This window comes from Artemia franciscana, chromosome 1 (assembly GCF_032884065.1).
Source record: "Artemia franciscana chromosome 1, ASM3288406v1, whole genome shotgun sequence".
Taxonomy (NCBI): Eukaryota; Metazoa; Arthropoda; class Branchiopoda; order Anostraca; family Artemiidae; genus Artemia; species Artemia franciscana.
The window spans coordinates 65,089,968-65,105,029 of NC_088863.1; the positions used below are offsets into that span (position 1 = coordinate 65,089,968).

Genomic DNA, 15,062 nt, shown 5'->3' on the forward strand with positions numbered 1-15,062 from the left:
CGCCCCCATCACCAGATCTGGTCGGGATTTAAAATAAGAGCTCTAAGACACGATATCCTTCTAAACATCAAATTTCATTGAGATCCGATCACCCGTTCGTAAGTTGAAAATACCTCATTTTTCTAATTTTTAAGACTTACTCCCCCCCCCAAACTACCCCAAAGAGAACAAATAAGTTCCGATTATGTCAATCATGTATCTGGGACTTGCGCTTATTTTTCCCATCAAGTTTCATCCCGATCCCTCTACTCTAAGTGTTTTCCAAGATTTTAGGTTCCCCCCTCCAACTCCCCCCAATGTCATCAGACCCAGTCGGGATTTAAAATAAGAGCTCTGAGACACAATATCATTCCAAACATCAAATTTCATTAAGATCCAATCACCCGCTCATAAGTTAAAAATACTTCATTTTTTCTTTTTTTTCCGAATTAACCGGCCCCTACTCCCCCCCACCCAGATGGTCAAGTCGGGAAAACGACTATTTCTAATTTAATCTGGTCCGGTCCCTGATACGCTTGCCAAATTTCATCGTCCTAGCTTACCTGGAAGTGCCTAAAGTAGCAAAACCGGGACTTTAGGTTTTCCCCCTCCAACTCCCCCCAATATCATCAGATCCGGTCGGAATTAAAAATAAGAGCTCTAAGACACAATATCATTCCAAACATCAAATTTCATTAAGATCCAAATACCCGCTGATAAGTTAAAAATACTTCATTTTTTCTATTTTTTGCGAATTAACCGGGCCCCCACTCCCCCCCAGATGGTCAAATCGGGAAAACAACTATTTCTAATTTAAGCTGGTGTGGTCCCTGATACGCTTGCCAAATTTCATTGTCCTAGCTTACCTGGAAGTGCCTAAAGTAGCAAAACCGGGACCGACAGACAGACCGACAGACCGACAGACAGACCGACAGAATTGGCGACTGCTATATGTCACTTGGTTAATACCAAGTGCCATAAAAAGAAAAACTATGTCTGATAACCAAAGAAAAAAAATAGAAAAAAAAGTACAAAGAAGAAAAAAACTTTAAAAGAAAAAATAACAAAAAGAAAAAATAGAAAAACTAAAAAGAAAAAAACTAAAAAAAGAAAACTAAAAAAAAAGAAACTAAAAAAAGAAAAAAAAACAAAGATCTGTCTCCGGAACTCTAGTATCCGTCTTAAAAGCGTTCAAATAAATTTCTATTCGTAGCTTTAGATAAATTTCGTCGTCCCTAACAAGTGGAACTTATTTATATCAATAGGCATGCTTTATTCTAACTAGTAATTGTTCAACCGGTCCTGTTAGGACATAAGTTGAATATTTCTGAAAAAATACAATTTGCAAGCTCCAGCCAGTACATAATTGCATGCTCCAAACACGATATAACTTGCATATTCCTGACAAGTTATAATTTAGATATTTCCATCCCTTCACCAAAGCAATTGAATCCGGTCATAACTCTCCCTAGCAGCTAGATCGCATATAGATCATGCCACTGCACCTTATTGACACAGCCAGACTACATTGTCATAATTTTAACCTTAATGTCTTAGTAATCCTAGACTTGACTTAGACTTAGCATACTTTATATTCTGTCAACCCATGACAATTCAATGAATTAATTATTTTATGCATTGAATTAAACTTGTGTATATTATCATAAGTTTCCTTCAATGGGTGAATATAAATTGGAATTCATCAAATGTACTATATTCAAAGGTACCGAGGCTACAATTTTAATGTGATCTAATAAAAAAATAAATAAAAGAAATGAAACAAGTTAAGAGTATTAAAAAAATCTAAGTAAAAAATAGTGTTGCTACCAATATTGTATTTCTAAAATAACAAGATCTAAGAGCTCATATGGCAATTATGACGAGGCAAAAAGAGCTAAGAGCCAAGACATCATAAGGTATGAGCTCTAACAGAATTCTATGAATCAATAGATTAATTTAAAAAGGAAAACAAGAAGCTTAATGCCGGTCAGGATTTATAGAGCTCTGAGTCATGATTTCCTTCTGAATATCAAAATGCATTAAGATCCATCACCCTATCGTAACTTATAAGTACCTAATTCTTTCTAACTTTTCCTCTCCTTTTAGCCCCCCAGATGGTCAAATCTAGGAAAACAACTTTATCAAGTCAATTTGTACAGGTCCATGTCAAGCCTACCGATTTTCATCGTCCTAGCACGTCCAGAAGCACCTGGCTCGCCAAATCACTGAACCACTGCCCCCAAGTCCCCCAAAGAGAGCGAATATAGTACGGTTCCGTCAATCACGTATCAAAGACTTTTACTTTTACATTCCACCAAGCTTCATCCCAATTCCTCCACTCCAATCAAAGATCTCCCCCTCCAACTCCCCCAATGTCTAAGATCTGGTCAGGATTTGAAACAAGAGCTCTGAGACATGAAGTCCTTCTAAATATCAGATTATATTAAGATCCTATCACCTATTCGTAAGATAAAAATACCCAAATTCTCCTGTTTTCCAGAAATTCCGGTTTCCCCCTCCAACTCCTCCCAATGTCACAGGATCTGGTTGGAATTTAAAATTAAAGCTTTAGAGCAAAAGATCCTTCTAATATCAAATTTCATTATTTCTGGTCACCCTTTTTTCGTAAGTTACAAATACCTCAATTTTCAAAATTACCCCCCCCCCCAACCAACTCCACCAAAGAAAGCAGATCCGGTCCGATTATATCAGTCAAGTATCTTAGACGGGTCTCTATTCTTCCCATCCAGTTTCATTCTGATCTCACCGCTTTAAGTATTTTCTAAGATTTCCGGTCCCCTCAACTGCCCCCCCCCCCAATTACGCTTGATCCGGTTGAGATTTTAAAAGAGATCTGAGTTACGAGGTCCTTCTAAAAATGAAGTTTTATGAAGAACCAATCACTCCTTCGTAAATTAAAAATACGTCATTTTTTCTAATTTTTCAGAATTACCCCCCCCCCCCCATAGAGCGGATCCGTTCCAATTATTTAAAACACGTATCTAAGACCTGCTAAATTTACCCACCAAGTTTCATCCTGATTCCTCCAATCTAAGCGTTTTCCATTATTTTAGGTTCCCCCACCCCAAAATCCCCCCAATGTCACCAGATCCAGACGGGGATTAAAACAAGAGCTCTGAGACACTATATCCTTCTAAAAATCAAATTTCATTGAGATCTGATCACCTGTTCGTAAGTTAAAAATACCTCATTTTTCTAATTTTTTGCAATTAACCCCCCCCCCCCCAACTCCCCCAAAGAGAGCGGACCCGTTCCGGTTGTCAATCATTTATCTAGGACTTGTGCTTGTTTTTCCCACCAAGTCTCATTTTGATCCCTCCACTCTAAGTGCTATCCAAGATGTTAGGTTTCCTCCTCCCAATGTTACCAGATCCGGTAGGGATTTAAAATAACAGTTCTGAGACTCCAAAAAACAAATTTCAGTAAGATCTGATCAACCGTTCGTAAGTTAAAAATAATCCAATTTTTCTTTTTTTCCGAAGTAATGGGCCCCCATTCTACCCCCCCCCCCCTCCCCACCAGATGGTCAAATCGGGAAGACGACTATTTCTTTTTTATCCTGGTCCGATTCCTGATACGTCTGCCAAACTTAATCGTCCTAGTTTACCTGGAAGTGCCTAAAGTAGCAAAACCGGGACCGAAAGACCGACAGATTTTGCGATTGCTATTTGTCACTCGGTTAATACCAAGTGCCATAAAAATCATGAGTAGCATATGTATACCATTTCCAGTTTGTATTTCAGAATATCAAAAGTGATTTTCCTTTGTTACTGGCTGGGAAAATCATTTTTGGTTATTTTTCTTTTGAAGCACACTTTGTTTATTGACAGTGGAAAATGAAGAAATTGACTATTATCACTGGAAAATGAACTACAATATGTTTGAGCATGATAAAAGCTTGTTGTTTACTAAATTACGTTGAACGAACAGATGGGGATTTTACGACTCAGTGATTGAATATAATGAAAAAAAAAAAAAAAATATAGAAAGGTTAAAAATAACGAAAAATGAAGAGAAATTTCAACAGAATCAAGTACAATGGCAGGTATTTAAATGGTAAGTCAAGAGGATAAAACTTTTTGCATTTTTTAAATGTATTTTTTCTTGAAAATAAGACGGAAAAAAGCAAACGTGTTACTAAAAAGGCCAAATAGTATCTATAAAATGTTCTGCAGCTTGAAAAGAGGAGCAAATTATGTGATGGTCTTTTTAAAAATGTATTTTTTCTTAAAAATAAGATGGAAATAAGCAAATGTGTTATTAAAAACATAAATATTTCACAAGAAGTTGTTACAATTTGAAATAAAAGGAGGAAAATACGCAATGGCATGTCTCAAACCGTATTGCTTCTCAAAAGAGCCGATGGAAATAGCCAAATACATTATTCAAAATTCGAAATATTTTCTAGTGTTTTGCTGGTTAAAATAGGACGAGCAAAATAAACGATGTTGTTCAAAATGGTATCTTTTCTTTAAAATAATATAGAACACATGTGAACACAAAATGTCTTGCTGCTTGAAATAAGATTAGGAGCATATGTGACGGTGTTGTACAAAATGTAGTGTTTCTTTAAAATTAGATAAAAATAAGCAACTACGTTATTCAAAATATGAAATCTTTCCTACAAAATGTTTTGCTGGTTTTAATAAGATGAGCAAATCATGTGATGGTGTTTTTCAAATTGTATTATTTCTTTAGAATAAGATGAAAACAAGCAAACGCATTATTCAAAATGCAAAATATTTTTACCGAATGCTTTGCTGCTAAAAATAAGATGAAAAATATATGTGAATAATGTTATGGTGTTTTTCAAACTACTGCTTCTTGGTTCTTCTTAACAGGTTTCAACATAGGTTCGCTAAGGTTCTCTCAGTGTGGCCCCACGTTAAGTGAGCCTAATTTAAAAGCAGTTAAATCAATGTAAACTAGCTTGAAATTCAGTTATGCAATCATCTATAACTAAATTGGCATGGATGCCAGCAATTGAGATAGTGAAAACATGCCGCTATGTATGACTGAAACGTAGTTGATGGCAGCAGTAGGAATCTGTCCGATAGGAACATTTGAAAATCCTTTAAATCTTGCTCATGTGTCCCTGACTACAAAAACAAGAGCTAAGAGCTCATATGGCACTTGTGACGAGGCGAGAACAGCTAAGAGCCAAGAGATCATATGGTATGAGCTCTAACAAAATTCTATGAATCAATAGATTGATTTAAAAAGGAAAATGAGAGGCTTAATGCCGGTCAAGATTTAAAATAACAGCTCTGAGTCACAAAGTCCTTCTAAATATCAAAATTCATTAAGATCCGATCACCCACTCGTAAGTTATAAATACCTAATTTTTTCTAATTTTTCCTCTCCCTTTTGCCCCCCAGATGGTCGAATCTGGGAAAACGACTTTATCAAGTCAAATTGTGCAGCTCCCTGACACGCCTACCAATTTTCATCGCCCTAGCACGTCCAGAAGCACCGAACTCGCCAAATCACTGAACCCCGCCCCCCAACTCCCCCAAAGAGAGCGAATCCAGTACGATTCTGTCAATCACGTATCAAGGACATTTGTTTATTCTATCTACCAAGCTTCATCCCGATTCCTACACTCCAAGTGTTTTTCCAAGATTTCCCCCTCCAAATCCCCACAATGTCAAAAGATCTGGTCGGGATTTGAAATAAGAGCTCTGAGACATGAATTCCTTCTAAAAATCAAATTTCATTACGATCCGATCATCTATTCGTAAGATATAAATACTCCAATTTTCATGTTTTCAAGAATTCTGGTTCCCCCCTCCAACTCTCGAGAATGTCACAGGATCTGGTCGGCATTTGAAATTAGAACTTTAAAGCACAAGATCCTTCTAAATATCAAATTTCATTAAGATCTGGTCACCCTTTCGTAAGTTACAAATACCTCAATTTTCAAAATTACCCCCCCCCCCCAATTCCACCAAAGAGAGCAGATCCGGTCCAGTTATGTCAGTCACGTATCTTAGACCGGTTTCTATTCTTCCCATCCAGTTTCATCCTGATCTCACCGCTTTAAGTATTTTCTAAGATTTACGGTCCCCCCCAATTGCCCCCCCCCCCCCAATTACGCATGATCCGGTTGAGATTTAAAATAAGATATCGGAGTTACGAGCTCCTTCTAAATGTGAAGTTTCATGAAGATCCGATCACTCCTTCGTAAGTTAAAAATACGTCATTTTTCTTATTTTTCAGAATTACCCCCCCCCCCCCCCGCAATTGAGCGGATCCGTTCCAATTATGTAAATTACGTATGCAAGACTTCTGCTTATTTTTCCAACCAAGTTTCATGCCAATCCCTCCAATCTAAGCGTTTCCCATCATTTTAGGTCACCCCACCCCAAACTTCCCCCAATGTCACCAGATCCGGTCAGGATTTAAAATAAGAGCTCTAAGACACGATATCCTTCTAGACATCAAATTTCATTGAGATCCGATCTCCCGTTCGTAAGTTGAAAATACATCATTTTTCTAATTTTTAAGACTTACTCCCCCCCCAACTACCCCAAAGAGAGCAAATCAGTTCCGATTATGTCAATCATGTATCTGGGACTTGCGCTTATTTTTTCCATCAAGTTTCATCCCGATCCCTCTACTCTAAGTGTTTTCCAAGATTTTAGGTTTCCCCACTCCAACTCCCCCCAATGTCATCAGACCCAGTCGGAATTTAAAATAAGAGCTCTGAGACACAATATCATTCCAAACATCAAATTTCATTAAGATCCAATCACCCGCTCATAAGTTAAAAATACTTCATTTTTTCTATTTTTCCGAATTAACCGACCCCTATTTCCTCCCCCCAGATGGTCAAATCGGGAAAACAACTATTTCTAATTTAATCTGGTCCGGTCCCTGATACGCTTGCCAAATTTCATCGTCCTAGCTTACCTGGAAGTGCCTAAAGTAGCAAAACCGGGACTTTAGGTTTTCCCCCTCCAACTCCCCCCAATGTCATCAGATCTGGTCAGGATTTAAAATAAAAGCTCTGAGACACAATATCATTCCAAACATCAAATTTCATTAAGATCCAATCACCCGCTGATAAGTTAAAAATACTTCATTTTTTCTATTTTTTGCGAATTAACCGGGCCCCCACTCCCCCCCCCCCAGATGGTCAAATCGGGAAAACGACTATTTCTAATTTAATCTGGTCCGGTCCTTGATACGCTTGCCAAATTTCATCGTCCTAGCTTACCTGGAAGTGCCTAAAGTAGCAAAACCGGGACCGACAGACCGACAGACCGACAGGCCGACAGAATTGGCGACTGCTATATGTCACTTGGTTAATACCAAGTGCCATAAAAACTCCAAAGTACAAGATTTCATTTTTTGCTTTATTCGTTTTTTAACCGACTCTGACAATGCTGATGACACTGCTGAAAACATGACAAAATTTTCCTCCTCTTATTTTATTTCGCATTTTGAAATTCGTATTTGCTTATTTTCTTCATATTTTCAAAATTCAATATATTTTTAACAATGCCTTCGCATATTTTCTTCCTTTAATTTCAATCAGAAAACGTTTTGTAGAAAATATTTCAAATTTTAAATAGCCAGCCTATTTGCTTTTTCTCATCTTATTTTCAGGGTACAAAATATTTTGAAAAACAGCATTGCACATTTTACTAATTTTTTATTCAAGCGGCAAACCAATTTATAGAAAGTATTTCATATTTTTCATAAAGCATTTGCTTATTTTCATCTCAAGAAACAATTCTTTTTGATCAACAGAATCACATACTTCCCTTATATTATTTGAAGCCGCAAAAAAAATTTTCATAAAATTCTCCCATTTTGAATAATGTGTTTACTTATTTCCTTATTATTTCAACCACCAATGGATTGTGATCAATAACCTTTCATCGAATAATTTTTTGTTATTTCAAACAGCAAAAATTTTTCTGGAAAATATTTTGTATTTTAGATAACACACTTGCCTATTTCTATCTTTTTCCAAGAACACAATACATTTAAACAACATAACCACATATTATCCACATATTCTTTCAAGCAGCAATATATATTTTTGTAAATATTTCACATTTTGAATAGCCTATTGGCTTATTTCCATCTCATTTTCAGGAAAGAAAATATTTTGAATAACGCTATTATATATTTTCCTCACGTCATTTCAAGCAGCAAAACGTTTCACATTTTGAATACTACATTTGCTTATTTCCATCTCATTTTCTGGAAAGAGAGCATTGTGAATAAGGGTAACACATATTTTCCTCATCTTCTTTCAAGCAACAAAAAAATTAAAAATAAATATTTCGCAATCTGAATAATACATTTGCTTATTTCCGTCTTATTTCAAGAGGCAAAGTATTTTGAGCAACGACATCGCTTGATTTTGTATATCTTCTTAAAGGTAGCAAAACATGTTGCATTTTGAATCACTTATTTGTTCACTTCTATCTTATTTTCATGAAACAACTGCTTTTGAACAATAATATCGCACAGTTTTTCCTCTTAATTCAAACAGCTAATTAATTTGTAGAAAATATATTGCATTTTGAAAAATTTATCTGTTTATCTTATTTAAAAGAAACAACAGTTTTAAACAACGTCATCGAATAGTTTCTTCCTCTTATGTCAAACAGCAAAACATTCTTAGAAAATATTTCTTATTTTAAGAAAAGTTGTTCTTATCTCTATGTTATTTCAACTAACAATACATTTGATATACACCATCACATATTTTTCTCATCTTATTTAAGGTAGCGAAACATTTTGTAATTTAAAGGTATTTATTTAAGGTAGCGAAACATTTCAAATTTTGAATATTATATTTGCTTATTTTCATCTTATTACAAAAGGCCATATATTTTGAGCAGTGCTATCGCATATTTACATTTTTTTAAAGCAGTAAACACTAAGAAAACAGTAAACATTTTAAATAATACATTTGCTTGTTTCCATCTTATTTTCAAGAAACATCAATTATGAATAATGCAAATACTTATTTCTATTTTATTAGCAAGAAAAAATACATTTTTACAGCTTCATATATTTTTTTTTATTTTATTTCAAGCAGCAAAATATCTTTTAGAAAATATTTTATGTTTGGATAATGCATTTCCTTATTTTGATCTTTTTTGCAAGTAACGATACATTTTAAAAAAGACTATCACATGTTTTTGAATAAATTATTTGTTTAATAGCTGTTGGGGGGAGGGAGGGAACTTCGCGCCCCCCAAGCCCCCCCCCACGCGGGTAAGTCGTTACGCCCCATTGTAGTTGTGTCCCTGTGTCCCACCTGTGAATATAAATAGATATTATATATATATATATATATATACATATATATATATATATATATATATATATATATATATATATATATATATATATATATATATATATATATATATATATATATATATATATATATATATATATATATATATATATATGTTTTTAGCTACTTAAAACTTGCGAATATACAACATTCTTCGCTGTCCCACTGTCTGTGCGTATAAATGGATTGTCAGGCTTATCGACGCTTGAACATGCAACATATAATTGTCCATGGGAAAAAATCATCCGTATTCATATCTATACCTCATTATTCTAATGATTGCCCTTGAGCTTTGTTCGTGGTGATTAATAATCGAACATTCCCTGTGTCTCCGTCGTCATTTATATATCCCCCTGTGCCCCCCGGTGTCCCCGTTGTAGTTGTGTCCCGATGTCCCAGTCTGTAATTTCTCTTTGAGTGTACCGGTCGTCATTTATATTCACTGTGTCCCGGTGTCCCAGTCGTCATTTGTGTCCTGGTGTCCCGGTCTGTAATTGCTCTTCGAACAATCTCTGTGTCCCGGTCGTCATTTATATATACCCCCTGTGCCCCCCGGCGTCCCCGTTGTAGTTGAATCCATGTACCCGGACGTTATTTATATTCCCTGTGTCCCTTGTCCCGGTCGTCATTTGTGTCCCGGGTCCCGGTCCGTAATTTCATCAGTTAACAAACAAAACGTCAGTCGACAAACAACTTCGTGACGACATACAGCTCAATCCTTATAATGACATCAGTTGACAAACATGACTTCAATCGACACACAAACATGGACGGCACTCGACAGACATAACCCACATACAACTTATTTATATATATATATAGATTTCCATCTCATTTTAACGAAAAAATAAATTTCGAGCCTCACCATCACGTATTTTCCTCCCCTCATTTCAAACAACAAAACATTTATTATAAAATATTTCGTATTTTGAATATCTCATTAGTATTTTTTTGTCTTCTTTTCAAGAAAGAATATATTTTGAATAGCACCATCATATGTTTTCCTGATCTTATTTCAAGCAGCAAAAACATTTTGTAGAAAATATTTCGCAATTTAGATAATATATTCACTTATTTCCTTCTTATTGCAAGAAAAAAAAAATTTTGAGTAAGACCATCAACTATTCCCTTCATCTTATTTCAAGTAATAAAATACTTTTTCAGACTCTTTTTCAAATTTTGAATAATGTTTTTGCTTATTTCCATCTTGTTTCATGAAGCAATATATTTTAAACAAAACTCTTGCATGTTTTTCTCCTCTTATTTCTAACAGCAAAAAATTTCTTATGAAATTTTTAAAATTTTAATAAAACATTTACGTCCTCGCGATTTTCTTTTCAAGTAAAAGTACATTTTGATCAACTCCATCGTATATTTTCCTTATCTTAGTTCAAACAGCAAAACTTTTTGTAGAAAATATTTCACATTTTTAATAATGTGTGCTTCTTTTCATTTTATTTCAAGTACCAATACATTTTTATCATCACCATCCCACATTTTCTTCATCTTATTTCAAACAGAAAACCATTTCGTAGAAAATATCTCACATTTTAAATATTGTGCTAACTTTTTTACACCTCATATCATGAAGCCACACAGTTTCAGCAACAGCTTTGCATATTTTCCTCCTCATAGATCAAATAGTAAAATCTTTCTCATGAAATAGTTCTTACTTTAAGTAACAGATTTTATTATTTCCATATTATTTTCAAGAATTGAAACATTTTGAACAACACCATCACACATTTTTCTCATCTTATTTCAAGCAGCAAAACAATTGTACAGAAAATACTTTGTATTTTGAATAACCCATTTGCTTCATTTTATCTTATGTTCGAGAAATAATTTTTTTGAACAGTACAATCACATACATTCCTCATCTAAATAATATTTAGATTCCTCATTCCTTATCAAAATAGTCTTATACATAAAACTATTATGTATAATATTCAGCATAAAATTCAATTCTGCTGTCATCTATAAATAAATTAGAATTGATTACAGCCCATGAGATAGTAAAAACGCGCCACCATCTATGACTGAAATACATGGATGTCAGCAGTTGAAATGTAACCGAAAGAAATATTTGAAAATCCTGTAATTCAAGCTCATGTATCTCTGCCTTTAAAAAAATTCAAACGTAGCAAACTTCAAAAGATTTCCTTTTTTCGACTATAACACTGCTGATTGCAAACAAATAAGCAAACATAAATATTGTGTTTACTTTTAACAGAAGAAAACAGAGTAATGACCTGTGCATATATAAAATTTTCATATCTTATTCCAACATAAACAATCAAAAATCCCATACTATGTTTGTACAAAATTTATCGCCCATCATAACTATAAAATAAAACACTGATGGAGTATAAGAAAAAAAAATCAAAGAAAGAAATATATTCTGACAAATTCAAACAAACCAAAACAAAGAAAAACTGACAAGAACAAAAAAAACATTGAATTATGAATAATGCATTTACTTATTTCTATTTTATTTGGAGAAGCAATATATTTTGAGCAATACCATCGTATAATTTCCTCATCTTATTAAAGTGGCAAATTTTTTGTAGAAAATAGTACGCATTTTGAATAACGCACTTATTTTCATTTTATTTTCAAGAAAAAATATTTTTTAACAACAAATTGCTAGTATTAACTACTAGTATTATTACTAGTAGTTATATTATTAGTACTGGTATTATTAGAAGCAGCAAAACATTTTATAGGAAATATTTCACATTTTGCCTAACGCAATTACTTATTTCCATCTTACATTCAAGAACTACATTTTGAATAACACTGTCATATATTTTCTTAATTCTATTCAAAGCAGCAAAAAAATATTTTGTAAAAATATTTTGCATTTTTAACAACGTATTTGCTTATTTCCATCTTATATTTATATCTAAACAATATATTGTGAACAATACCACAAGATACTTTCCTCTTCTTATTTTAAGGAGCAAAACAATTGTAGGAAACATCTCATATCTGAATAACGCCTGTGCTTATTTTCATTTTATTTTCAGGAATCAATACATTTTGAACAACAAGGTCACATAAATTCCTCATTTTATTTCAAGAATAACGTATTTCATTTTGAATAACGTATTTGCTTATTTTTATCTTATTTTCAAGAAACACTACTTTTTTATAAACGCAAAAACATATTTTCCTAATCTTATTTCAAGCCACAAAATATGTTATAGAAAATATTTCGCATTTTGAGTAATGCATTTGGTTATATCTATATTATTTCAAGAACTAATGTAATTTGATAAATATAGAACCATCAAATATTTTTCTTTTCTTACTTCAATCATCAAAATATTTTTAAGGAAATAATTCGTAATTTATACAACCCATTTGCTTATTTTCTAAGAACATCTTATTGTTCAAGAAACAATAGGTTTTAAACAACGCCATCACATGTTATTCATATTTCCTTTCAAGCAGCAAAACATTTTGTAGAAACTATTTCATACTTTGTATAGCCAATTTACTTATTTTCATTTCGTTTTCAGGAAAAAAAATACACTTTGAACAACATCATCACTTATTTTCCTCATCTTTATTTTAAGAAGAGAAACCTTTTTAGAAATATTTCTCATTTTGAAAAATGTTGAAGCATTGTCATAATATTTTAATTACCAATATATTTCGATCTAAACCATCTCATTTTTTCATCTTCTTTTAAGCAACAATACGTTTGTAGAGAACGTTTCGAGTTTTGAACTATGCATTTACTTATATCCATTTTATTTCAAGAGGCAAAAAATTTAAGCAGTACCCTCGCATAATTCCCTTATATTTTTAAAGCATCAAAACGTTTTGTAGAAAATAGTTTGCATTTTGAATAACGCATTTGCTTATTTCCATCATATTTTCAAGAATTTTTTCAACGGAACTATCACATGTTTTACTCATCATACTTATAGCAGGAAGACATTTTGCAGGAAATTTTTTACATTTTGACTAGCGCAATTATTTATTTCCATCTGATTTCTTCCCGAAAAAATGAACGTTGAATAACATAATCACATATTTTAGTCAAGAAACCTTACTTTTTGAGTAACCATTTAAGAAACCTTACTTTTTGAAAAACACATCTTTTTTTTGAAAATATTTAAAATTTTGAACAACGTGTGTTATTTTTTTATTGTCAAGAAAAAATATTTTTTGAACAACACGATGGAAGTTTCCCATTCTTATTTGATACAACAAAGTACTTCTTAGGAAATATTTCTTTTTTTGAAAAATTATTTTGCATATTTCCATTTTAGTTCTGGAGGTAATACATTTTGATCAACTCCAATCAAACATTTTACTCGTCTTCCTTCAAGCAGCAAATTATTTTGTAGAAAATAGTTTGTTATTTGAAAATCTATTTGCTTATTACCGTCTTATTTACAAGAAAATATACATTTTGAACAACATCGTCACATACTTTACTCATTTTATTTTAACCAGAAAAATATTTCTTAGCAAATTTTTCACATTTTCATAGCACTTGTGCTTATTTCCATCTTATTTTTAGGAATCAATACCTTTTTAACACTAATATCGCATATTTTCCTCATTTTATTTCAATGAATAAAACTATTTATATTCCACCTTTTGAATAGTGCAGTTGCTTGTTTTCATCTTATCGTCAAAAAATATTTCATTTTAAACAATACCATCACATTTTTTCATGTAATTTCAAGAAGCAAAACATTTTATATAAAACCTTTTGAATTTTAATAGCCCGTCTGCTTACTTCCATCTTTATTTTCAAAAAACCATACATTTTGAAGAAGACTAACATATTTTCTTCACCTTCTTTAAAATAGCAACTCATTTTGTAAAAGTATTTTGAATTTTAAATCATAAGTTGACCTTTCCATCTTATTTTATGGGGCAATAGATTTTAAGCAACAGCATTTCATATTTTCCTCATCTTGTTTCAAACAGCAAAACATTTCTTATGAAATATTCTGCAGTTTCACGAATACATTTGAACACATTTCACGCTTATTTTGAAGAAAAAATATATATTTTAAAAACAACATCACATCTTATTTCAAGCAGGAAAACATTTTGTAGATTTTTTTGTATTCGGACTAATGCACTTGCTTATTCTTATCTTATTTTAAAAAAACAACACATTTTGAGCAACAGCATCGTTTTTTCATCTTATTTCAAGCAGCAAAAAAATACTGTAGAAAAAATTCCGTGTTTTGAATATTGTCTGTACTTTTTTCATCTTATGTCAAGCACTAATACATTCGGATCAACACCATCGTATATTTTGCTCGTCTTACTTCAAGCCACAAAATATTTGGAAGAACACATTTCGCATTACAAATTCTTTATTGGCTTATTTTCATCTCAATTCCAAGAAACAATAAATTTTGAGCAACACCATCACGCATCATTTACATCTTTTTTCAAACGGCAAACCTCATTAGAAAATATTTCGTTTTTTGAATAAAACTGGCATATTTCCATTTAACTTCAAGCACCAATACATTTCGGTCAACACGACCACATATTTTCCTTATCTTATTTAAAGCAGCAAAATATTATGTAGACAATATTTTGCAATTGGACAATTGAACAATAATGACTAAAATCTATAGGTGTTAAATGTATGCGACATATAGCCCCACAGCCACTATATCTTCTTTGAGTGGTAAATAGAAAAATTACTGAGACCAAAGTTTTGCATTTTCCCATGGGTTTGAAAATGGAATTA

General features: G+C 32.7%; 1 protein-coding gene across 1 annotated transcript in view; it reads right to left on the reverse strand.

Moving 5' to 3' along the window:
• LOC136032931 (uncharacterized) overlaps positions 1-15,062 on the reverse strand; it is an 84,503-nt gene that overhangs the window by 48,576 nt on the left and 20,865 nt on the right. The gene's annotated exons all lie outside the window — the stretch shown is intronic.